This window comes from Anastrepha ludens, chromosome 3, assembly GCF_028408465.1.
Source record: "Anastrepha ludens isolate Willacy chromosome 3, idAnaLude1.1, whole genome shotgun sequence".
Lineage (NCBI taxonomy): Eukaryota > Metazoa > Arthropoda > Insecta > Diptera > Tephritidae > Anastrepha > Anastrepha ludens.
Genome location: NC_071499.1, coordinates 125,196,502 through 125,223,742, shown reverse-complemented (window position 1 = coordinate 125,223,742; position 27,241 = coordinate 125,196,502). Strand labels below are relative to the sequence as shown.

Here is a 27,241-nt window from a genome sequence, read left to right as displayed (position 1 = left end):
AATGTAACAATTATTAATTTTAATATAATAAAATTAATACAAAAATTCGGGGTTTTATATCTCTATTGTAATGCGGAGTGAAATACCTTTCTTTTGATACCCACATCGGCATATCTCATGCAATTTTGTTTTTCAAATTTCGAACAGGTGGCAACCTTGTGAAACATTGTCAGTGGCAACACCTAGATGAAAAGTCTAGAAATGTGATACACTATCTGTGTGCCCAATTTCATTCAAATCCGTTAAGCTTATCCTGAGATCGTGTGGCTATACAGAAATGCATACAAGAATTGCTCGTTTAAAGTTATAAAATACAAAAAAAAAATTGTGACGTGTACATGAAAATCACCAATACACGTGTTTTTATTTTTTATCCCCTTTCCGAAAAAGTATATTTGGTTCATAGGACAGAATGTGTGTAACGCGGTGTTATTATTGATGTGGGCCTTGAGTGAACTTTTTTTTAAGAGCAACCTATCTAACCTAAGCTAACATAACCTATATGTATTTTATTAGGGACCAAAGCATTAAAAGTGAGACCTCTGTCTTTTAGTCATACAACCCTTGGGTTAACTAGCATCTACTGACAACTCAGTCATTGGTTTTTGCTTGAATTCGTAAGTTTGGTGAGGCGCATATGGCGCATGATTTTCTGTGTGAAATGTGACTTTCGCCTTCAAACTTAATTAATTAATAAGTAAATAAGTATCCCTGAAAAAAATTATCTTGAGTCCATAACCGCCAGCTCTTATATAACTTCTTGGGGTTCGGTGAAGAAACTTTCTGCCAGGCCATGAACTATTATTTCGTCGCAAATTCGAAGGATGTACTCTGGTTTCATCTAACTTTGGTTACAAAATGAGTACTAAAAGTTTTCGGATCATCTGGAAATTTTGCAATTTTAGTTCTTGAAATGTGAGGACGATCGTTTTTGTGTTCTTTGGTTCATATTTTTGGTAAACATAGCACGGAAACCTTTTTCATGCTCAAATTTTCGGTGGATAAACTTTGTATGCCGCTGTAGCTGAATGGGTTGGGCGTGACTGCTATTCAGCAGTGCGCGGGCTCGAACTGCGCTCGGGGCACGATACACAAAAAGATGAAAAAACCTGAAAGAGGTTTTTCTAATAGCGGTCGCGCCTCGGCATGTAATCCCAAACCTCCGAGTTTAATTCCGCCATGAAAAAGCTTCTCATAAAAACTCAGCTGTGGTTCGGGGACGGCATAAAACTGCAGTTGTAGATCCCTTTATATGGGGAAAAACATCAAGGGGCACACCAAAAATAGGAGAAAGACTGCGGCCAAGCCCAAAATAGCGGGTGTGTATGTATGTATACTAGGGCGGGTTGATTTAAAAATCGCTCATTGCTCTGTGATTATCGTATTCTAGGGATCAAAATAAGAAACTTTGCCGAAGGAACCATACCTCTAAAACGAATTCTGATGTCCCCCAATTTGGGTCGAACGAAAAATCCCACTTTGACCCATTTAGAGTGCTCCAATCGAGTGCAAATGTATAACCGACCCCCACTAACTTTGGACGTCCGATCCACCCATGCCAGTGGCACACCCCCTGGAACTCCCCTGGGGGGTTCCCCATACAATCATTTCAAAATATCACCATTTTTGGCCTTTACATGAGAAAAGAAACTAAAAAGTTCGACCCAAATTGGGGGACATCAGAATTCATTTTAGAGGTATGGTTCCTTCGGCAAAGTTTCTTATTTTGATCCCTAGAATATGATTTTCACAGAGCAATGGGCGAATTTTTTGCCTCCCCACAAATCGGCCCGGCCTAATGTATACTATATTTTGTATGCCGCTAAATGAGACCGCTGTGATCTCAGCCTAATGCATGGTGGTCGCTTGTCGGTCAGCTAATACAATTTCTTTGAATTTTTACATTATTTTCGGCATGGAGTGTCGGTGGACGTTGGTCGTTGTTCTCCACAGCCCTGCTTAAGCTCCTTGAATCGTCTTGAAACTGTTTCCTACTCCAGTGTTTTCCCTATGTTGGGGGTACTTGTTGATGAATGGCTCTTACCTCATTTTTCCCATTTTAATTTTAGTTCGCCGACTGCTTTTATTTGAATGAACTTGTTTTCCAGAAAAGCTGATTTTTTCACGCACTAGTAATCAGGGTGTGTGCAAGTGAGTTCTTACTTAATTTAAGTAGTTAGGCTCATACCGGTTTACCATTACTTTTTGATAGCCCCTCGTGTGTACTACCTTTGCATATTCGGCTAAGACTTAATATCCGTCAAGTACTACCATTTATAAACTTTTACTACCTTCCTTTCAAAAACTTCTGATGTGCTTTTTACTATTTTCCCTGCACATTCAAAATGACCTTCACCCATTCAGGCTTAACTATTTCCACGCACTAGAAAGTACAAATAAGTTGCAGACGTTATCAATAACTATAAATTTTCATCAATGCTATGTGACAGCAAGGCCAAGAGGCATGGCAAAAGAAAAAAGTAGCTCGTTAGGGACAGGTTATGACTGAGGCGTAAAATATCCACTCATACACACACAGATGAAACTACCTAAAAATAGCAGCAAATAAAGGATAATAAAATCTGGAGGCGAAAAGTGATAAAAAAAAAACAAAAGCCAATGGCATACATGTCGACTGCGCCATGCGCCTTCACCCACTAGCGCCTTTGTCATCACCACGCATCATTAAACTCAATTAACGTCAGCCGCCATCAATGCGGCAGAGATAAGCAGCCAGCTCTAACAAAAATAAAGCCAACGCACGAATCGGAATCAAAAGTGGCAAAGGCAAGCAGGAGGCGGTAAAGTATGAGTAAAATACACAAAATTTAAAAAGTAAAAAAAAAAATAAAAATAAAAGAAAAATAAATCTGACGTAAATAGACATAAAAAGATGACATTAGGGAAAATGACAATGACAATGTGACAGTCGGGAGCGGAAATTGCGTTGTGCCGCATAATGACAAAAACACAGATGGTATGTAAACACACGTAGGCAACAATTGAGGCGATAGGAAAGCGAAAGAGGAAATGTGTTTTAGACGAAGCACAAAAGAGATGAATACATAAAGTGTGCTGAAGTTGATGCGCCTAAAAGTACACCTCCAACGGCGGCTATTGCAATAGGCAACAATTCACATGCGTGCGTGAAACGTGCGTGTGTTTGTATGATGTGATTGTCGTTGCTTGTACTCGGTTGCCTTTACTGAAGCTGTCTGTTGACAACTGTGGCATTTTTCGTGTTATTAACGTCAGTTATTTAGCCAAAAACTCAGCATTGTTGACAACCAAAAGTAATATTACGTTAATGTGAAGGACAAATGTTCGGAGGTGCAAATAGGAGTAGGCTACAAATGAGCTGATGGGAGAGATGGAAAATGTGTGTTCAGAAGGTGGCAAAAGTGTCTTAAGCAGACATTTTTAATTTAGCAGCCATGAGATGAGCGAATGTCAAAAGTCACATGACAACTGGTGCTGGTAGTCAGTCAAGTGCGCAGTTATTGAAGTGAGTGAGTCTGTCATGTACACTCCATTACATACTTGCCTACAGTAATACACTTAATGAGGTAAATACCCTACAAGACGCTGCTGAGCACTTTAGGCACTGAGGTGTTTGTAATGATAACAATGAACCGTTTTTGTCTTTTGAATCAGCAGTAATTCCATTGTAAGCAAACAAGTGAGCAGTGGTCTGGCATTTTTGAAGCATTGTTATTATATTGTTCACCTCTACTTCATTTTTTCACGAGGCTAAACCAAAAATTAGTATTTGCTAAGCACTTTTATAAAGGATAATAAGATAATATTGGCACTTATTTGATACTTAGCTGTCTTGTAGGGTACATACAGCCTTGCCAAAAGTATTAGGCACCCCATTAATTGCTGAATTTTTTGTTTTAAAAATGGAAGTAATGATCCTTTATTAACAAATCAGTACAAATAAAAGGAATTGGTGATTAGAACATTAAATTTAGGAATTCACCCTTTGCCTTGATGACAGCAGCTATCCTCTGGGGCATGCTGTGTACAAGTCTTGCACATTCGGCTGTACTCATGGTACTCCACTCGTGAATTAAAGCATTTTTCTAGGCTGTTCGCGATGTTGTGCTAAACTCCTCTATCTTGCGTCGTAATATCGCCCACATGTGCTCTGCGGGACTTATATCTGGAGACTGTGCTGCCCAATCTAACAAAACAATGTTATTGTCTCTAAGCCAAATCATCGTAGACGCTGATTTTTGACAAGGAGCATTGTCTTGTTGGATTTGAGCTCTACCTAATTTAGTGTCGCCGAAAATACGCGTTAACGTAGGCAAAAGTATAGTTTCAAATACATTTATAAGCGATACATTTTAAAGCGATGTAAACTAAGCCTCCCTGTCCGCCCATTCTGAACGCTTTTGATTGGATGGATTGCGTGTCTTATTCATAAGCCCACTTCTCGTCTCCAGTAATGACGGGTTTTAATGAATGTTGGGTCGGACTCACCCTTGGTAATCATATTTTCGGCGATATCAACGCGGTTCCTTTTTTGCAAGAAATTCGAGTTGTTTGGAACCAACTTTGCAACAACACGGCGCAAGCCCAATTCATTAACTACAAAATCCTGAATAGATCCCTAAGCAATGTTGAAGCCTTTTGCCAACTCTCTGATGGTCAAAACGATTATCTAATGGACTACAGAACATTCAACCAATTCTCTTCCGAAGAAAGTTGATATCGAAGAGCCGATTTTAATTTTTTTACGATTTTTACGAAGCCATGGAGTCTTTCGGGCTTTACATTCTTTAGACCTGCTTACAGAAGCGTTCTTCTTTAATTTAAACGAACCGCGCACGTGGGAACCGGTCCATATGTTTTTTTTTATGTTGGTAGAACTGTAAGACATACAGCTGCCACTTTTTAGCGTCATCGAATCATAAGTGTCTGCCTAGCCGGCCGGAAATGTGGGCAAACAATTCTTGGATTTTGCATGATGATGACGCGCCATCGCACCGAGCCCAAATGGTGCTGGATTATTTGACCAAACATCAAGTAAATACCATCGTGCAAGCACCGTATTCACCTGATATGGCCCCGTGCAACTTCTTTTTGTTTTCCAAGTTGAAGTTACCACTTCGTGGAATTAGATTTCAGTTGATAGAGGAGATCAAAGAGAATGCGACGAAGCAGCTGAAGGCCATCGCTTTGTCGGCCTACCAGGGGTGCATGGAGGACTGGGTTAAACGTTGGCACATGTGTGTTGCTTGGGACGGGTCATATTTTGAAGGAGATAAAATAAATTTGTCTGAAATTTATCTCCGTTTTATTTTATTTAAACATTCCCGATACTTTCAGATCATAGGGTATAAGCTTTCGGTCTATCCGTACACTAGTGAGTCGTTTTTTTGCACTTTTTGATTTATTGTGATGGAATTTCGTCTCCATAAATCGTTTAATAGCACATTGGATTGCGCACAGCGAATATCGCACAAAACTGGTAATCTGAGACTTCTCTTCCTCACTTAAACCTTGGATTCTCACTCTTTTGTCGCTAGAAGTTTCACTTTTTTAAGCAATTCGATAAAAATAAATTATTTATATCCGCTTAATAATTTTGCACTAAAGATTATTCACACATTGACTACCAAATTTAATGTCAAAATATATTAAGCATACCTTTAAAAAAATGCGACATTTTAGACTTTACTTGACCAAGTGGGTCATGAATTTTTTTGGCTTTTCCCATAAAGCAATTAATTGTTATAATCATAGGTTCAGCGATACATTTGCAAAAGGCAGTGGTCTCTTTGGTAGCCCCAATTGAAATTACTTGTATTTTAGTGGCGTGCCTTATACTGTTGGCCAATGCTGTATTTATACGAGTATGTAGCTCTCCATTCAACTAGGCCCTGAGCATGTGCATACAGCCAAACGTACTTTTAGGCTTGCCAACAGTTTTGGTTAAATTTCTTAGAACTAGCCACCTTTTGATTACACTGCTATTCACTTTGCTCACAGCCATGTTGACGATTGGCGACTGGCTTTCTGTGTCACTAGACACGCACACAATTTAATGAGGTTGACAGTGCAAACAAATTAAGCTAAGGGCAATGCATTATGTGGGCTTGTATTTGAACAAGAAACTATTAGTTCCGCTTACAAAATAAGTAGCTGAAAAGCTGCGCTCAGATGTAGATGATATTACGGTTTGCTATTTTTTATACGAAATGTAAAAAATTTACAGATCCCCTAAACTTTAGTCACAACGAATCCATCTTTTCCTACAATACCACCAACACTTTAGTCTTTCTCTCAAAAGATCTCTGGCGCTCTTCAGGCGATTTGATGATGGCTGCTGTTGTGCCACTTTTTTATATTTTCTGTCATGAAGTGGAGATTATTTTGAGCAATGAGTAGATTTTCACCTACATAAGGCGAATCTCCTTCTTGAAGGCGGTTACTTCTCAGCGCAGCGTTCCATATATTTTGAAGTTAATAAAAAGGTAGCATAGAAAAAATGAAAAAGTAGTGAATGTGAAGAGCTTAATAATAATATAATAAATAAATGAATAAATGTGCATTACATTTTTAAACTATTTGTATATGTAGATGTGTACTTCACTTATACATATAAATATGCCTTTCATGCATTCCACGAAACCTAAAGTGAGCCTTGGCGCTCCTCACAAAATATTACTTGCATATTTTCGTAAGAATATTCGTGTAAGAGTATATACATACAGACATATTTGAAAAAATCTGAAGGTGAGCCCAAACTAAAATAGTACAAAGGGGTGGTAAATACTGAGTGGAGGCCATAGCTAAGGCAAAGTAGATTGAGCGAAAATACTTTAAGTTATTTAAGCTTCAACTGGTATTTACTTGGCTTGGTTTAGATTACATACGAGTATTTGAGGCTACTCGTATGAGTATAGAAAGTTTATTCCATATTTTTTCTTTTATATACAGTTTGGAAAACTTAAGTAGGCTACTAATTTTTTGATCTGCCACACTTTCGAATGTTGAAATTGATGCAGAACCTAAGCAGCTTAATCATGTTTTGCTAAGTGCAGCGCAGAGGCAGATTAAATTTTCCAGAGTTCCTTCTGCAGTAGTTTCAGTTTGGCCGCGTACGATGGAATGAGACAGTGTTATGTCAGTATCTCCACTAGAGTTTACACTGTTTCCTGGTTGGTTGGGTTAGTTTAAGTGGTGATTCTTCCAGAATCCAACTAGCGCTTCCGCACCATTTTGTTGCCACATCCTCGTTACCATCTTGTTTACCAGTTATTTACAGCATGACTATATCCAGTCTGTGAGGTTCAGGAACCTTATTAGGTTGTTGACATCTAAGCCAGACGGCTGTTCCAGATTCTCGAACAGCGGTTTACCTAGAGTTAACATTCTGTCCTTGCATAGGGCAGGGCATTCGCAGAGGAAATAGAAGATTGTTTCCTTTTTCTCCGTTTGTTTACAACTGTGACAGTAGGGAAGAGACAAAATATAGTTTGTAGACCTGATTTTGTGCCTGCGTAGCATGATTTTTGCGGTCCTGCATGAGCTGGTTCTTTCCACATATGTAGATATTATATGGATAGATAGATTTTCTATAGTAAAGCTGTATACTCCGTTTTTAATGCTCTCATCAATTTAAGTTTTCAAAGTATTTTCAGAAGAAGTGCGAAAAACTAAATTTACAATGTTTTTTTAAATACTCAAACTCACTCTATTATGTAAACATAGCCATCAAACGAAAGAGAACATAAACAGTTATTGAAAAAAAAATTGTTTACTCTTTGCTAGTACAAATATAGTACAATAATATTCTTTGAAATATTTAGCCTTGAAATTTCCTAATGAATTATTATGAATTGCCAGATTTTTTTACAAAAAATTCAGAAGAAAAAAATTCAACATACAACAAAAAAATGGTCCTTTTCGAATATTTCTTATTACGTTATTATTGGTATTATTTTTGTGCTCTACGGTGCGACTGTGAGATTCGATATTTAAAACCTTATACAATTATTTTTCAAAAATCTTTTATTCGCTGCTCTGTATTCTACAATGTGATGGAAAATTAACCACCCTATCGGAAGATTTATAATTTTCTCAAATGGTGTCGTATGCCAATCATATTTGACAATTTTTTATCAGACATCTGCGGTATATAAATAGACAAGCAATGGAGCGCGTAAAGGGAAAAATAAAGATTTCTGTCACTTAAAATATGTATTTTGTTTTAGTAAAAAATTACTCAAAGACAAAGGGCTTCCGTTTCTGAAACACAAAATCTTCGCTTTTTTTTGTTTTGTCGGGACAACTAGCAAGTGCAGCACTCAGACACAATTAAGTCCATTGTACTGCACTCGGCTTCCTGTTTAATTTTCTTTAAATCTACTTGATCTCCGAAGAAATCTGAGTAGATCTTGTGGTGCCAAGGAGCCAACGTGGTCGCTTCTTAACACATCAGTGCCAAAGACCTCAAACCTGATTCGAGCAAAGGCGGGACAGTCGCACAGGAAGTGGTCCGCCGTCTCATCTTCCTCTTCACAAGCTGGGCAGAGTACACTACCTACCTTTTCCATGTGCTTCGCCCAAAGAAAGTGGCCCATTATCAGTCCAATCAGCTGCCTGCAGTCCCTTCCGCTTAATAACAGGAGGATTTGCGACAGTCGGTCGGACATGACAGCTAACATCAGTTTAGTTCATCTGCAGCCTCTGTCAGCGCCTGCCAAGCTCGGTTGCCGGAGCCGTACTCAGCCCGTGGAAATGCGCTTTACAAGCGGACAAGCTAGTGTTAGGTTTATATATTAGGTTGGAGAATAAGTTCATAGCGTTTTTATATTTTCCTTTATTTTATAACGATTTGTTGGCTGTTTGGCAAAGGGTAAGTATTCATTCTATAGAACTCTTTTTGCTCTTCAAAACTATGTTAATTGTATTTCTGAGTTATCTACAATAGTTTTTTTTTATTAGTTTTGAGGCTTAGAAATGGAATACCCAGGAGGCAAAAGTCAAAATTTTCAACACCAGCTCTTTTTTGCTTTTCACTGAGGTCAAAAAGCTGCCGAAGCAGCCCAGCACATTTGCGATGTGTATAGAGAAGGTGTCATAGGCGAGTCTGCAGCGCGAAAATAGTTTGCAAAGTTCAAATATGGTGACTTTAACGTCGATGGCACATCTGGCAGCGGAAGGCCTCCTGAATTCGAATTCTTCATCCAAAGAAGATCATGATATGTGTTTGTTGGGACTGGGAGGGCACGGTGCACTGGGAAATGCTCGAAAAGAATGCCACAGTCAACAAACATTGCCCAGCCACACCGCGTGAAGGCTTTTCGACTGAAAAAACCTGATCGACAAGTGTTACAGAAGTTGTCAAAGCCGCATTACAAGCGCTCAATTGGGAGGCCCTTCAGCATACGCCGCATTCTCCGGACCTTGCCCCGACAGATTACCACCTTTTCCGCTCCCTGTCAAACCATATGAAGGATGTTACCTTCGATAACAAAGAGGCCCTTAAAAACTGAGGCTTTGACATCAGACCAGGCGATTTTTGGCGGAACGGCATCAACAAATTGGTCGAGGGGTGGGAAGAGGTTGTAAATAGCAACAGCGAATATATAATTGAATAACTTTTTTTTTAAATAAAAGTCTTCTGTAAAACGCTACGAACTTATTCCCCAACCTAATATTTTAAGTTCTCAAGCTCTTAAAAACGCACCCGATTTATATAAGCCATTCTTTGTAATTCTTTGATGCCGAAATTGCCCAGAATAACTTTTTGCGAATGCCATTTATTTTATTTATAGTCGAATTAAATTGAATTCCCTGCTCTAGTTGGATCACCCTGTAGTAGTGTTATTGCTAATATTTCGTGTGCCATTATTATTAGGAAGAATGTAATTTATTTATTTATAGGTGATCAAATCGCTTGTGCATATGCTCATTTCCACCCAAATTAACTTAAAATCCATTAAAAGCTTCAAAACAATAAATGAAAATTTAATTAAAACTTAGCTGTGAAACATAAATCACCGCAAGCTGCAATTACCCGCTTAATTGTGACTAAATCATGGCATTGCGACCACCGCAAAAATATACCCACACAGGAGAATACTCGTACCAGGAAGGATTGTAAAAACAATACAAGGAGCATAAAAACGAAAATCACGTACACACATACACATACATATTTGCCCACACATACACCTACACTCCGCTGGCATATAAAAGCTAATCATTGGCTGATTCGATTGAATGGGAGACAAATATTCGTATTTCGGAATCAATGGAAATGGGCGGTAGAATGAGCAGATACTGTGAAAAATATATTTAAGCTAACGAATTCAATTAGAAAATTAAATTAGATGAAGACAACGACGCATTAAAAGTTTAGAGCTTTTTAGCTGTGTTGGTGGTAAAGCAGATACGAGCAGAAGGCGCGAGTTGGCGAGTGGGCTGAGAAGTAGTGATACAAAGCGATTAGAGTATCAAAGAATTACGGAATAAAGAAAAGCCAAAGAAAGCCGGCGTCAGAAATTGATATTCAGAAAAATTTGAATGAGTGGTGGTTAATAAAATGGCGAGGGACGCACGAAAAGACGAAAGTGAAAATGAATCATTGAGACTTGTCGTGGCAGATGAATGATGGATAGACACAGGACAATAACATTGAAAAGGAACAGTGAACACGAAAGTGCGGAGGGAGAGGAGTGTAGCTCGGAGAAGGTTGTATGTATGTAGATAAGAGCCACGAAAATGATGAATATTCAATACGAACATAAATAAATGAGTAGTGAAAGCGTGGCGTTTGTATGAAAGTAGAAATCACAAAGGAAAATGAAGCACAAAGACGCGTACTGCGATTTACATTGTGGGTGATTTAATACAACCCAAAGGTCAAAACGATAGGTTGCGATTTCGGAAAGCAGTAGCATTATAAATGAGTAGAAGGTAGTAAAGCATTCAGCATTACGTGAGCTAGCGGCCGCTGCAGCCGAATGGGTTGGCATGACTACCGTTTGGTAGTGCACAGATTCGAAATCACGCGTGTGGAACACCTAATGATAGAAAGGAGTGGTTGCTCCTCGGCAGATAATGGCAAATCTCCGTGTATTTCTGCCATGAAAGAGCGCACAATACAAATAGGAGGAGGAGCTCGGCCATGCACCCAATAAAGAGTTAAAGCAGCAATTCCATCTTATTTTTCTTAATTGGTACGAAAACCGCGTGATCGTAGGAGGATGGCGTGCGTGGAAGTCCACGCAAGTGGGAAAAGTCCCTGATTTCCATACACTTAAAAGTGGCCAGGACGATTCCTCTGCATACGGACCAAGCAGGTCACAGCTCGGGTAGCTCCTGAATATCCGTTTGAGAGCGAGCTAGTGTGCGAAAGCGAAGCAACCCAATATATCTAATATAAAATCTTCATTTATTATACTTTTTTATAATAAAAGTTAACGTTTTCCATGGAGCAATGGGTCGTCCACGTATTGACTTCGTTTCAAGAATTGGGAAAATTAAATACAAAAAAATTATTTCCATCCCCTTTATTTATATTTTAGGATTTCATTTATGTGGCTGCCTCGGCTGGCTTTGCAGTAGCGTTGTGAGTTAATACAATACCCAGTGGGTTAGTAGAATACTCAGTTTTCCAAGACTTTGGTGTCTGATTCTATTTCACGAATGGTTTGCTCTAAATTCACCTTAAGGACCTGAACCGTTAGTGTATGGTTTATATAACAACGTTCGCATCATCAAATCACAGCTCCGAGGTGCTCAATTGAAATTATCGAAACGGCCGAGAACACGACTATGACATGGCATGCCATTTCGCTAAAACCGAAGATCGTCCAAGTCCATGTATTCAATTTACCGGCCAGGCAAAAGAGGTTTATTACACAACTGTAGCGCTCACTAGTGACCGATATGGCGTTTCCAGCAGCATTAAAAAAGAAAAAATACCACCTCACCAAACTGTCACTCTTCGGTATCGGCTTTTCGATAATCATGTGCGGGTTTTCCAAAACTCAGGTGTGGCATTTTTTCCTGTTAACATAGACGCCGAGTTGAAAATGTACTTCGTCAGAAATGATGATTTTGACAGATATTCAATAAATGCTCTTGACTCTGGAAACAGCGAGAAGTGATTCGCTTCCTTTCACGCGGGTATGATATTGATTTTCTGTGAAGATTTTCAGCGGGAGGAGCTGTCTTAACAGTGACATAACATAACATTTTTTTTATTATATAGCATATCATTTTTTCTTTTATAACGCTTCTAGTCAGAGCATAGGGTGTAAACAAATGTTGTTCAACGATTTCTGTTATCCGCTATGCGTCTGATTTGGTTTCTGGTCGCGGTGGAAGGGGCTTTCGTGGGAGATTGTGCGCATCCAAGTTTGACGTAGCGAACTCTGGGCCGCTTTTCTCGCATCGATTTTCCTTCTATTGAAAAGCCATTTCGACAACATTATCGTCTTCTCTACGAAGAGTATGTCCAATCCGAATCCATTTTCGTCTTTTTATTTCGGAATTACCATAATTGGGCAGCTTTTAGTAAGCAGTTTGTAGTGACAAGTTGCGAGATCGCCACACTCTGCTTAGCCTATGAAACGCAATTCGTGCTTTACAAATACGAGCTGCCACGTCTGCAATTGTGCCACCATTTATTGTGACTTGGCTGCCGCGGTAGCAGAACTCATCCACATCTTCGATAATGATGGCGTTTTCGTTGCTAGTAAATTTAAGTTAGTTAGTTTTTGACTATTTGGCCCACCCTGTACATGCAGCATGATGCGTGCCATTGATACAAACACAATAAGCGAAATCAATGATGATATAAAAACGCACGTCGAATGCAACAATTACAGGTGTATCTACACTTCCAGCGACAGAACGATTTCATTACACAGGTAAGTATATTCACTATTATCTCATACCTAAGTAAGTATTCCTATATATAGATCCGCATGTATATGAATTCAATTGAAGAGCGATATCATCATTGTAGTAGAGAGCAGCAGAAGTGCATTGGAGAATACAGTTTGTAGCACAACAGCCTCACAGCTCAATAGCTGCTTGATGATGAAGGTTATCCACCTGCAAGTGCGGCAGGTATGCGCGTGGTGGTGGCCTTTCTATGTTGAATGTCAGCTGAATTGTTAGCAGCTTGAATAAGCAGATGGCGGGAAGGGGTGGTGAGTGAATGAGCAGCAACGACTGAATGCGTACTTAAATGCGCAGATAGTAGAGTGGCGCGTTGCGAAACCGGTTTGTGCCGAAGGACGATAAGTTGGTCTCGAGTAGAATGGCAACGGATGACGAAACGGATACTCAACGGAAGGCATAGATGGTTGCTGGTTTTGAACGAATGCTGCGTTGAAGTGAGACTTGAATGGAAGGTTGCTCACTAGTGTGCTTCTCTACTACATCAATGGCTAGGTGAGCGCTGTGTAATTCTGTCAATGGTATATGTTTGTGCACGCGCCTGTGTGTGTGTGTGTGTGCTGGGAGCTTGGTTGCCGCTATTTGCGGAATGTCGCGTTGTACATTCAATCATGCACCAAAGTGCTTGTTGTTTAACGAGCAGCTGAGCCTATGAAAATATTTTAACGACTCAAGTGGCGGTTAGTTGGCATGTTGAGTAAACAGTAAAAACGCATTAAGAGCGATGGATAGTGCGGGAGCTGCGAAGGTGAGAGCTTGTGAGAAGAGCGTTAAATTTCTAGAAAAAACTATGCTTGGAAAGAAAAAAAGTTTGCAGAATTGCATAGAGGACGCGTGCTTGCAGCGTGCCACTCTTTGAGGTTTGACAAGCAAGGAAGATGTTGCTGTGGGCATTTGTTAGGGAAACCAAGAATGAGGAAATCATAATTGTATATTTTATGCATTGAATTGAGCTCCGAGTCGCGTTTTGCAGAACCTCAACTACCAGACAGCTTAAGAGGTTACATACGTCCAAAAATGCGCTAGAAGAAAAACCGTTTTTAGCAGGGATAACAATAGAAATAAATTTAAAAAAATTGTATACATTTTTATTAGTACTTAAATTTTATAAAAAAATATATTTTAATTTTTCTTCACAAAAATTAGTATATAAAAAATCACGTGGCCCAAAGTACAATGAAAAAAAAGTTGCTCCACCGTCTGCATAATTTCTCTTTGAAATGTTGATGGATCTGTAAAAAGTAAAAAAATTCTTGCAAAATAAAGTTGTAGTTATAGTCTGTCGGCCCAGATTTTTGAATTTGGAAAAATTTTGCAATTTATGGCATTTTAAAAAAAAGTTTGCGTTTTACGTCATAAATGCCCCACTTTAATTATGTTTATAACGTTTTTTTTTTCGTAAAATGTTAATATAATCCTTTAAGAATATGTCAAAAAATTTTTAGAACGTAAATTTAAGTATTTATTATATTATAGATCATCAACCGTGACGACTCTATTCTTTGCGTTCGGGCGCTGGGAGAGGTATAGTTACGTTTAAGCTTTACACGCGTTTTTCTCAAAACTATATTATATTTTTCGAATTGGCGTACATGATAACTCGAAAAGTTATTAAACTGATCTCCATTAAATTTTGCACACATCTTTTTTATGATATTATTTTCTATGTGAAATAATAATTTGAAACTATAAACTATATGAAAAAATAATTTTTTCGAAGCAAAAATAGTAGGAAAATTCATTTTTTTTTTTTGAAGCATTTTATTCCGCGTTTATTATTTTTTTCATTTTTGTTTAATTCGTATAGAAATTATGACATTAATAAACAAAAAAATTTTTGGCTTTTTGTATTCAGGTCACTGACGCCGATGCTACAATGCCCGTCGATTGAAAAGTCCCGCTGCGACCTTCCTGGAAGAGTTTAGTGTACATCTGCCATTTTAAATGATTAAAATAAAAAAAAAATTATATTATTTTAATGTATAAATAAACTGTATCCCGTATGCCAATTTTGAAAAAAATATATTGACTTCTTCATTTTAAATAATTTTAATGAAAATCAGGGAAAATATGGCCGTTTACAGGTATTTGTACCCTTAAAAACTGTATGAGTTATCATACAGACCGTGCCGGAAAAAGGCGTTTCGAGAAAAACGAGTTCAAAGTTTGAGGTACAGAAGCGCGCGGACCGCTCTCTAACTAGTTAATGGGCTGTAGAAGCCATAACCTTGGGAATATCCGAAATATAGAAAAAAAATCGATTTTCCTGGATGTATGTAACCCCTTAAGCAGCAGGAAGACTATAGAAACTATGAATGTAAATGTTGGGACTGGAACTATTAATGGAACTATTAATTATATTAAACTATTAAAACCTGCTATGACACACCTCGAAGTTATGATTAATAGTCGTTCAAAACGCACTTGGAATATGCTGTGAAGAGATCAACGAGTGTGCAGTGCTGTCTATCACGAATAATGCCAAACAACGGCGACGCTAGCCATAGCAAAATAATCCTAGCCTTTCTAAATATGCAAAAATCATGAAAATCGGTTGTAAAACAACATTTTTGATTTCACAGAATTCTAAAGCGCATCTAATAAAGCAATTTGAAACTACTTTGTTCCAAAAGTCCCAGCTCAGACAATTTTCTGGCGCACTCGTCTCTTTTCACAATTTTCGGAAGATTACTATATGCCAGTGTACTCTGCAGCTGTGCAGATTGTTTCATCTGCTGCTTGCTGCTAGCTTTCATTAAGAGCCTGTTGCTGTTTTCGCAACTTATCTTATGAAACCCAGCGAAGTTTTGTACAAAGTTCTGCCCACTTGCTATCTCTTTTCGCAAAAATCACTATATATCTGGCTCCCAGTATCTCTGCAACCGAAAAAATTTTCTCTGCGACATTCTTGAATACATTTTGTCATGGTCGTTGGCGCTCCAAGCGCTTTAATCGTGGACCAAGCGTGTCCGGCTACTACCTACCAGCTTTAACTTATTCAACTGCCATATCTCATAGCTGCATAAAGCGCCAGATATGGCTTTCTAGCTTTAGGAAGCTCGTTCTATTTCTGTAGTAATTATTTGGTCACATTTTTATTATCACGAATTTCGATTAAAATTAATCAAATTCGTATCATGAGAGTTACAGCATCAGAGAGAGGAAGGTTAAAATTTTGTGCAAGCGCACATAATGAAAATAAAAAAAACCTACTTTCGCCAAGCAAAAATGCTTACTGATACAGTCTCTCAATTCAATACACAAACACACTCCCATACAAATAGCCATAGCATCTTACCTGTAAATACTACGAATGCTCGTTTACCAACTGTATGCATAGAATTTTTGATAAAGGTAAATACCATCTATGTAGATGTGTCGAATTCTAGTGAACCCTTCAAAATGCACAGCTTAATAACTTTGAAAGTGCAAACAACTAAGCACGTTTTGGCTTGGCTTTAACCCAAATGATTGGATTACTGCCCACCTCACTTCAATCCAAATTGATTTTGTTTATTCGCCAAGAGGGTAAGATCAAAAGCAGGGTGTATCAAAAGCACAGTAGACAAACTATTCGCAAAAAGTCATATTACCTTTCCATTTCCACATATCCATACTAATACTTTGCAGCCGCACACACAGTAAGGCTTGCCAACACAACTGACAGCCGCAATGCTGATTGCCAGCTCAGTTGGAAAAAATTAAGTCTGCTGCTGAAAGGCATACACCTAATGCCAAAGAGGTCAGCAAAGGCGGATGAAATACTGGCAGCTATACAACTGAACACTATTTGTTTGCGTATTCACACACACACACACACACACAAACAGACACACATTTACTACTTTTTAAATAAACTTGTCGTCCATGCAGTACCCACACTAATACACAGAGGAGTGCCCACTTGTAGTCAACAAAAGGGTGCTGAGCCGTATAAAGTAAATAAACGTGCAATGCTAGCAAAAGCATCAACACAACTATAACTACAACTAAAGGCTAAAATCATTTGCCAACCACTCACAAAGGCGAATAGACTCAGTTTGGCTAGTTGCTCATGTCTCTATTGAAAGCAAAATCCTCTTTGCAATTAAATAACTGAAGGATTTTCTATGTCAGACACCTTTTTCATGTTGGTGCATGCAGACAATGGATTTTATGAGAACTTAAAACAAAACAAAAGAATATAAAAAAATCTAAAAACATGTGTTACAGTTATTTTTCTAATCAATTTTAAATATACTTTATGTATGCAATAAAATATAAAGTGAATCTTTACTTTTGTTTTTGACTAACTAAAAAAATTATTTATAGGTTTTATATTATCTCTTATAGTGATGGGTATCTTTATTTTGATTTTTGTGCGCTCCCATGCTTATCTGTTTGTATACTGCATCTGTCCAGTTCACCAAAATTATATTACGAAAATTGTAAATATTCCATTGAGGTGATTAAATTTGCGCCACCCTGCATGTATTTCTCTATTTCCATGATCACCGGTTTCAACTCATTTAAGTAACGCCTGGTGATTGAAATCGATTTGTGTTTTAAGTTGTTCGTTTAATTTACTGATTAAATAATTTAAAATTTGTTCCGTTAAAGTTTCGCTAAATTGTTAAATTAATGCAGGAGGTCCTTCTCACTTGTCCAACAACACAATACCACTCTTTGTTGGATCTCCGGCCAGTCTGGAGTGGAGGGAAATGAAAGATGTGGATGAGTGTTCAATGAGAAGGTCTGAGCTTGACTTTCAGCGAGTGGTAGAAGGCATAAGCATTCCTCTAAACGAACTGCATACTGCGATTTGAGCGTAATCGCGGAAACCAATGGAAGGTGGTCTCTGACAACGTATCAACTGCAGAGTTCCCAAAGCGCTCTGGCCAAAACGGAATCTTAAAAGGACAAAATGTCTGCTTGGATGCAACAGATCAACTGTCAGGTGTTATGACGGATCACTGCACTATTCACACCCTGGCCAGTAGAATGCGTCCACCTCACAATGACTTCTGTAGACGTTGTGGAGATGAGGAAGAAATTGAGTCGTTGCAACACCATCTCTGTGAATGCCCGGCACTTCGAAGAAACCTTGCAAAATAGCTTGGCGATTATTTCTTCGAAGACTTGAGAAATTCGCAAAATGTCTCACTGGAGGAATTAGTTGCCTTCTTAAAAATATCTACGTGGTTTAAGCAACTTAGTTAGGGGATGGAAATCAAATACAGGTATCACAATGGGCCTTAAGGACACCGAGTGTCTTTTATTAAACAAGCAATCTGGCTAACCTAACCTAACCTTTGCCAAATCAATTTCAAGTTTCTCTAATTCTCAAAATAATATTTCTTTTAATTTTGTGTCTTTGTTGTAGTTGATTAATTCTTATCTTGTAAATTTCATATTTTCGTTTTTACACATTTTTAAACTGTTGAAATAATTTTGTCTTTAAAATATCATAGAAAATAAAATTTATTTCATTTTTAAATATTACATTTTATTATTTTTTTTAAATTGTTGAAATAATTTTGTCTTTAAAATATCATAGAAAGTAAAATTTATTACATTTTTAAATATTATATTTTATTAAAATTATTGTAAAAAAATTTTTCTAATACAATTTTATTTAACTTAGTCTATTCCATTTATTTGTTTTTTATGTTTTTTTTTGGCTACAAAATTGGCGAATTAAAGCGACTTGGCTTTCAAGTAACAGCAGTTTTGTTGTTGAATAACTTTTTACTACATATATAAAAAATATGATTTTGATCTACAATTTTTTTGTGTTTTTACTTATTTTTATAAATTAAAAAATATGTTTAAAAAATAATAATTGTTTTACAAAAATGATTTTATTAATTTTTTGTAATACTAATTTTTTTTATTTACTTTCCCAATTTAGAGACAGGCAGGTAATAGTTTTTATGAGGATTAAAAAAATTTTTATAATTATTTTTTATTATTTTTTCAATTGATTTTAAAGATAATAGTATATAAAATCAATCAGTAGTTTTGTGTTTGAATACTTTTTTTACTAAAATTAAAAAAAAAATATAGTTTTGACATACATATTTTTTGTGTTTTTATTTATTTTTACAAAATAAAAAAAAAAGTTTTTATTGTAATAATTAAAAAAATGATTTTATTAATTTTTATGTTATGATTTAGTTTATGTTATGTGTATTATTATATCAATCAAATCAAATTAAAATCCTTAAAAAAGATTGTTTTTTAATCCTCATAAAAACTATTATCTGCCTGTCTCTGAATTGGGAAAGTAAATAAAAAAATAAATATTACAAAAACATCATTTTATTAATTTTTTTTTTTAATTTTTTTTATTTATTTTTTTATTAACTTTTTTTTAATATATATTTTTTTTTATTAAAGTAAATAAAAAATAATAATAGAATTATGTTTTTTTTTAAATTTATTTTTTTGTTACCTATCCCAATTTAGAGACATGAAAATAATAGTTTTAATGAGGATTAAAAAAAAATGTATAACTATTTATTATTATTTTTTTAGTATTTATAATAATTATTTATTAAATATATAACATCAATCAGCAGTTTTGTGTTTTAATAACTTTTTTACTAAATAAAAGTATATATGATTTTGGGTGGCAGATTAATATACTTTAAATTTTCTTACATATTTTCATTAATTGTTTTAAATATTTATTTATTTTATTTTCTCAGTCAAACACTTAACAACAAGCGCTATTTTGATTTTCTTTTTCTACAATAAATTCTTGTTTTTTTTTTTGTGTAATCATAAATACTTTCACGCACAAATAGCGACATATATAAACCCAAAAACAATAGGGCAAATATTTTATGCTTTAAGGCCATTTACTTATAATTCAGATTTGCTTTCACAAAATCTTCATAAATTGACGCTTTAAATATTTATACAAAATCACCAATACTTACATACATTCAAAGCATGTATGTTTTTGCTGTACGTGGGTATAATACTCGTATATGCACGTCAATCGCAAGCCACTGGGGTACTTTAATATTTAACTACATTTTAATAAACTAAACAGTATACAAATTGAGGTTACGTATACGCCATCGCAGCTAGGGACAGCTGTATAAGAACAAAAGCAATGCGCAGAGTGTAGTTAAAATGGAATTTCAAATGCACAAACTGTTACAAAAGCAACATATGTGTGCAAAAGTGTAAAAGATTGCACAGAGAAGAGAAATTATATGTATATACGTAGAACGGAGGATACGCATATGTGTATGTATGTACGTATGTTAAATAGCAAACAATTTTACACTATATGCGCATGTATGCAAGCAAACATATTCGTGTGTGGTGCTTCGCTAGCGTGCGTTGATAGATTACGTAAATTTTGCATTGGGGAATTTAATATGCGCACAAATACACGTAGAAACATACACGAAAGAAAACAAAGTGAGCACTCCCTATTGCCAATGTAATAGAGAACACAAACATACAAACGAAATATTTAGAAAGGATATCTAGAGTAGAGCAACGCAAACAAAAAAAAACACAAACAAGTTGCTAAAGAAAGGTTAACTATCGCACAACTGAAATAAATGAGCTCTGACAACAACAACAGCAACTGCAGCAGTAACAGTAATGGCAGTGGTGGTGGCAATGGCAGTGGTGGTGGCAATGGCAGCAGCACAAAAGTCAAAAAGCAAACAGCATACATACACACGCACTCTAAATTATTGCGAGCAGCATAAGAAAAGTGAGTGATGGGCAGAGAGCCTCGAAAACGGTAGAGTGTTAGGTACCAGCTGGTATGCTGATAAGAGGCGGAACTTTGCTTCCGTACGGTATATTAAATGCATACATCAAAGGTACACGCATACACACCAACACTTATGCATATTGAAATTAAGCAAGTGGAAATTGATGTCAAGCCAGTAAGTGCTGTGTATAGGAGAAATGTCCACGAATATATTCGAAAGATGAGTAGATGTATATAAGCGGTGACTTAAGTGATTGAAAGGACAAGAAAACATTTGGCCAGCTGACTAGCCCTGAGGACAAATGCGCAAAGAGATCACGTGTCCAGTGATGTGTTGATATGATTATAATAACAATTATATAATATTATAAGTATTACAAATATATTACAGTTATTAAATAACTATATACAATAACTATTATTATAATTATAACAAACGTATGTGCGGACATCCGACCGCCGTAGCCCAATGGTTGGTGCGTGTCTACCATTCGGAATTCACAGAGAGGTTAGGTTCGAATCTCGGTGAAACACCATAATTAAGAACAACATTTTTCTAATAGCGATCGCCCCTCGGCAGGCAATGGCAAACCTCCGATTGTATTTCTGCCATGGAAAATCTCCTCAAAAAAAAACTGCCGTTCGGAGTCGGCTTGAAACTGTAGGTCCCTCTATTTTGGGGAAACACATCAAGATGCACACCAGAAATTGGAGGAAGAGCTCGGCCAAACAGCCAAAAAGGGCGTACGCGCCGATTATATGTATATATATAGTCAAACCGTTTGTGTTTTATTCAAAAAAGTTCAAAAGTTGAAGCGCTCTTACTGAAAAACCCTATATATATATGTATATATATATATATATATATACATGGACTTATCTGAACGTAGATAATCGCAACCAGCCTCTAGTGTCCTCAAAATTGAGCAGTAAGGTGAGATACGCCTTTGAAATTAATATTTCTCTTCTCAAAGAAAAAAATGGAAGCCGCAGTAAAGTAGCCAGATAAGTGCTCCTAATATTCTTTACATTACATGCCTTGCATATTTGCAGTTTACTCGAATTGATGGCGTGAATTAATGTCCCGTGAGTCTACTTTAATTTATTCATTGAGCTCTCAAAAGGTGGCAATTTCAGTTAATGCATCCCACTAGGCTTTCGCTTTTTTTCATCGTATTTACTTATTTATGTCCAAAGTTAAATGGTGCAGACATTAGAAATAACTAGTTACAAAATATAATTTGTTTTTTTGGATTTTAGTACAAGGCGCTTAAGGGTAATTTCCAATAATAGTATGCCAAATTATCAGACAATAAATAGTACTTGAATTTATTATAGGGTAAGAATTTTGAATCCGATAAATCTAGCTCTAAAGAATTCGATACATTATTGAACTCGTACAAAGCTCTATTGGAGCTCTTGGAGCATTAGAATTGTAAAGCGTTTTATATAAGTCTGTACGAAAAGTATCGAAACTGCGAAGGTTTCTACAACAGGCATATATCTACAGCCAGCCAGAGCTGTTGATGTAATGGGATTTAGGTTGAAACACTGTCCCAGGCTGTCAAAAAAAGGAGCACCCAAAGATCTTAATCGTCCAGCTACCAAACCTGAACATTTACAGAGAAAGTGCTCAACCCAAGAGGAACGAGCAGTGAATTTTACCCGAAAGGATGTCGAGAAGAATTTAAAAAGACAGAAGAGATCATCTGTTATTTAATAATACTAAGCCAATTAATTGGTAACGACATTTATAAGATGGAATTGGTTCAGAAAAATTTAAAAAGTGCAAAGCAAAATGTAGAAATACTTTCTGCACCCTCTCCAGTCCATTGACATGGATAGTGTGACACATTCAGCAGCAGCGAATTCCAACTTAGACCGAACAAATGAAGAGTATAAAATCTTGATTGTATATGGGTGAGATAATTGCCCAGAATGACGCTGCAAGGCAGTATTATGGACCCGATTTAATACTTGCTTTATCCTCACGATCTACCAGCTACTGAAGAAACTATCATCGGAACTTTTGCAGATGACACCGCCTTACTCGCAAATGACTCCCTCCTAATGTGGCTTTTCTTAAACTCCAAAAAGGACTTGATGAAATAACTCAATGGCTCAAAGACTGAAAAAATGTTATTAAACAGATCGCAATAAATAACTGAATAATAAAAAAATCGCGTTGACTGTCTAAAGAGTGATTCTAGATAAATGGTACGATGTTATAAGTGGCTTGGGTAAATTAGAAAATCTTACTTCATCAAATTTTTTGATCTTAGGGAACAGACACACCAGGAATGAAGCCTTTTGAATTATGTAAAACAACTGAGTCATTAAAGCAACTAACCTCAGCGTAAACTCTCAAATCAACAGCATAAAGAAGAAATCTCGTTGTGGAACAACACGAGGAAATGTCGCTTAAAAAGGGAATCAAAAATACTTATGCTAGCCTGGGAAACGCCAGAGCAAGCAATAAATGATTTCGAAGGACTACCATCAATAATAGCACTAGGACTCCAATTGTCCAAATGCGATTTAATCCACTCCAAAAAGATGGCGTGAAAACCAAAACATGCCCTTTTAGCAACTAAAATTTTGTGGGAAATCTTATCAAAAGCTTTAGAGAAATCAGTGTAAATTACATCCATTTGGACGCCACGTCGAAGAGACGCCAAGCAGTCTGCCGTAAAAATTGAAAGGATAGTTGATGTAGATCGAGTCGCCACAACCCAGTGCTGATTAGGACCAAACAGTTGGTTTACAAAAGAATTAATTGTATCTTTAATGATGCATTCAAAAAGTGTTGCGATAAAGGATAGTTTCGAAATTGGCCTGTATATGGCAAGGTTATGCTTATGGTCACTTTTAAATACAGGAGTGATAGAGAAACATTTTGTTCCCACGTCAGTCGGTTCTACGTTACCGAAACGACCCGGATTTATATCCGGCCAAGGACTGTCACTTCAGCAACATATATGTATGGGGAATGTTTATACTGCTACAACAACAACAACAAGATACATTTCTAATCATTAGTGAAAATACCAGACGTTAAACTCTTATTAAATATTAACGTAAGTGGAGTCACCAAAGACGCACAATTTTTAATTAAAATTACCGAGAGGCCATCCACATCCTTCGGAGAAGAGTTTTTAATTTTTCTTAAGCCCGTCATAATGTCATCGCCAGTAAGAATGAGGCACCGAAAGTTGAAGACTGACAAAAAATTACTTGAGTGATTTCCACAAGTGTCAATCAAAACATCCTCAAGTAAGTCCTCATCTTAGGGGCAGTGATAAGCAATTACTTTGCGTGAATATTTTCTATCCCTATTTTTTAATCGAAAAAAAAAAACATTTTCCTCGCTACACACCTAGTAGATAGATACCAATGTTCGTCTGCATGAATTTCTTTTATAATTTTTTCCCAGCATATTTGCCCAACCTTTCTAACTACTCGTAATGCCATGTTAAACTTATAATCGCTTTTCTGCATAAACGGCGTTTTTTTCCAACTGGCCGCGTATCTGTGCCAGATGTGCTCCCACACTTTTAAATGCCAGCCTCAATTCTCGGAAGCAGTACGGCTTCCTTCGTTTTGTGTGACCTGAATGAAGGCAACTTAAACAATTTTGCTTTTTATTATATCAATTTAGTGCGCTAAGAAAATCTTTAATGAGCAAAGTTCGCTTGTTTAGGTAGAAAATGAAATCGCGTGTCATCTGCTTAAATAAATCTCTCTCACTCTCGCCCTCTCTCTCTCTCTCTCTATTACCTTCTAACAAGCTAAAGAGTGTAAGCCAAGCTAAACCAAGCCATGCAAGGCTTCCTCATCAGCAGTAATAAGATCAGCAAAAGCATGCAGGTATCGTAGCAGCTCCGTTTTGCTGTTTATTTCAATATGCTTGACACGAACACACGAGCATACATGTGCACACGAACATTTGGTAAAGCATATCGCTCTTTTCATGAGGCAAAACTTTCTGTGTACACAAAACAAAAAAACAAAAAATGGAAATAAAAACAAAAGCCAGCAATAAAAAGTTGCTAAGCTCATTTCTACATCAACTCAAAGTAATCCAACACTTTTCGCCTTTCAACAGTATGTTAGGTACCTGCGTTTGCTGATGTTACGGAAGGAGGCGAATTTGTGAAGAGGAAATGGTGTAAAAGTTGTGCTGCTGAGAATGTTAAAGAGTTCATTAACTTGTTACTCGACTGCCTACAAATACGCCTGCTTGTCTGGCGTATAATTTAAGGAAGTAAGTAAGTAAGTTGTATGTGTTTGACAGTTTCATTGTTAAAAATTCGCAAATCTTGTCTCTACCACGCAGTCTTAAAAATTTCATTATTAAATCGTTTTTAAATAGCTGGGTACATTAAAGTGCGTCTGAGAAGTATTTTGGAGCTGATATGTTCTTTTTCTTTAAACAAGTGTTCTGTGTAGAAAATAATGATTGCTCTGGTACCACAAATACAGGTAACTGAAAGTAAAGTTTTAGTTATCTTCAAGATGAAATTGAAAAAGGATAGTATCCTAATGTGAAAAACGTCGCAAAAGCTGCTGCAGTGGACCTTGGATCACTTTCTGTTTTTCGTAAACTTGCCACTGCCATTTACTTAATTTTAGAAAATAAAATGTCGAGACTGCACTGGAATTTCTAAGTAATCTATTTATTTATTTTTTAACAAAGATTTTTTTTCAAAGTAATAAGCAGTAAGGAAATGTGTGTGTACTATATCTAAGACTATAATGCAATTGTTTATTGGGAAAAAGTATGTATGACGTGTGGAACGTGGGGGAAATATTTTTAACTGGAAGAAAATCTGACTGTATGTTGAGTATAGGTACCATGCACCATGTACAAAAATCACGTCTATCTTATGTGGATTCCATGTGAAGCATAATCCAAAGGCATACAGATTAACTTTTTGAACTAATAGGGCATTTTTTATGTGTGGAAAGTAAGTCGAATCTTTTAAGCAAAATAAAAATCAAATGTTGTGCTGGGTATCGATACCATAAAAGCCGATATGAATAAAAATTATGTGGAACATATATGTATTGCATGTAGAAAAAGACAAAAATAATTTAAAACAACTTTATGAACGAATGAAGCCATTTTGGGGTATGGAACGTAAGTGGAATATTTTCAACAGGATGCAAGTCCAATTCTATGGATATTGGTACCACAAAAGCTAATATGAATTAAAAAGTATGTGGAACGTATTTGTAATACATGTGGAACATAATTAAAAATCATTTAAAACTTATTTTTGAACCAGCTAAACATAGTAGTAAGGTAGAATTTTCGTAGCGACGCAAATCGAAGGCCAATCATAAACAAATCTAATATATTCTAACCTAATCCAATCTACTAATTTTATCGGATCTACTCTAATACATCTAATCTAGCCCAATTTAATCTATTTAATTTAATTCATATAATCTCAACTAATCAATTTTTATAGGGAGTGAACACGTCTACCGCTATTCCCCTATGAAAATAATTTTTTCAATAATTTTTAAATAATTGAAAACCTCTAACTAAATGTACTTTTTTGGAATAGACTAACACCTGCAATTATGAATAGAATATTAACACTTTCCTTTATTCCCATCTAACCTAAACTTTTAATATTCGCTGTCATTGCGATCCGAAAGATTTAGGTATATGGTTGCCCCCAAAGATAAAAGTGCCTACATGAATATGCATAGTAACCAGAAAGTGCCCTCAAACTGCAAGGTCCAGAGTGAAATTCTTCAGCCCTCTACTATTTCTTAGAAACCAATTAAATGAACTCTGATAATTTCTTTTGGCTTTTAGCAAGCGTTTTCTGAGACCATGCTTAGCTCGATATTCTCTCAGTTTACAAAAGGTTCCGTGGCGCTAGCTCATGTTCCAACATTACTGAGCGAAATTCAAACATATCTCTTTACTTTACTCTTTACTACTTTGTGAGTAAGTATCTCGACGTAAAGCAAGCAAGAGATTTGTTTTTTCTTGCGTGATGAAAACAATCTCTGCATCTCCTATAGCAACGACTTCTAAAGTTCACGGAAAGAGGTATCCTTAGCCTTAGGTATAATTCATATGAAGCGATATGACCAACAAAATGATGTTCGTACAAAAAGTCTAAAGCAAAACGTGTCAGTCGCGATGCTTCCTTTTTTGCCAATTGCCAATGCCTCATTTTTATTCAAAGATGTCTACTTTACGAGGAAGTATAAGTTTATTCTACTTAAGTGGCTCATCAAATGAGTAAAAAGCTCCCGAAATGTTTCATTAACAAAACACCATAACAAAAATGCTTAAGTCATTAAGAGATTTTAACGCTTTCAGAGCATTTACGCTGAACCCTGTTGGGAGTCTAAATCTGTAGTGCTAAAATACTGAGTTAAACCGCAAACGGGAGCGATAGTCGTATAGTCAATAACCACACCCTCTTAGTCTGGGGCGAAAGCCGCTTATTCAAATAGTGCAATGGCTCATGTTATAATGGCTATGATGTTTTCACTGATTAAGATCTTAAATGTGCCTGATTCTTCTACTATGTAGAAAGTTCAGCCTAAAAGTGTAAT

General features: G+C 36.5%; 1 protein-coding gene across 3 annotated transcripts in view; it reads right to left on the bottom strand.

The window, feature by feature from the left end:
* LOC128859045 (mucin-2-like) overlaps positions 1-27,241 on the bottom strand; it is a 41,946-nt gene that overhangs the window by 8,374 nt on the left and 6,331 nt on the right. The window lies entirely within an intron of this gene.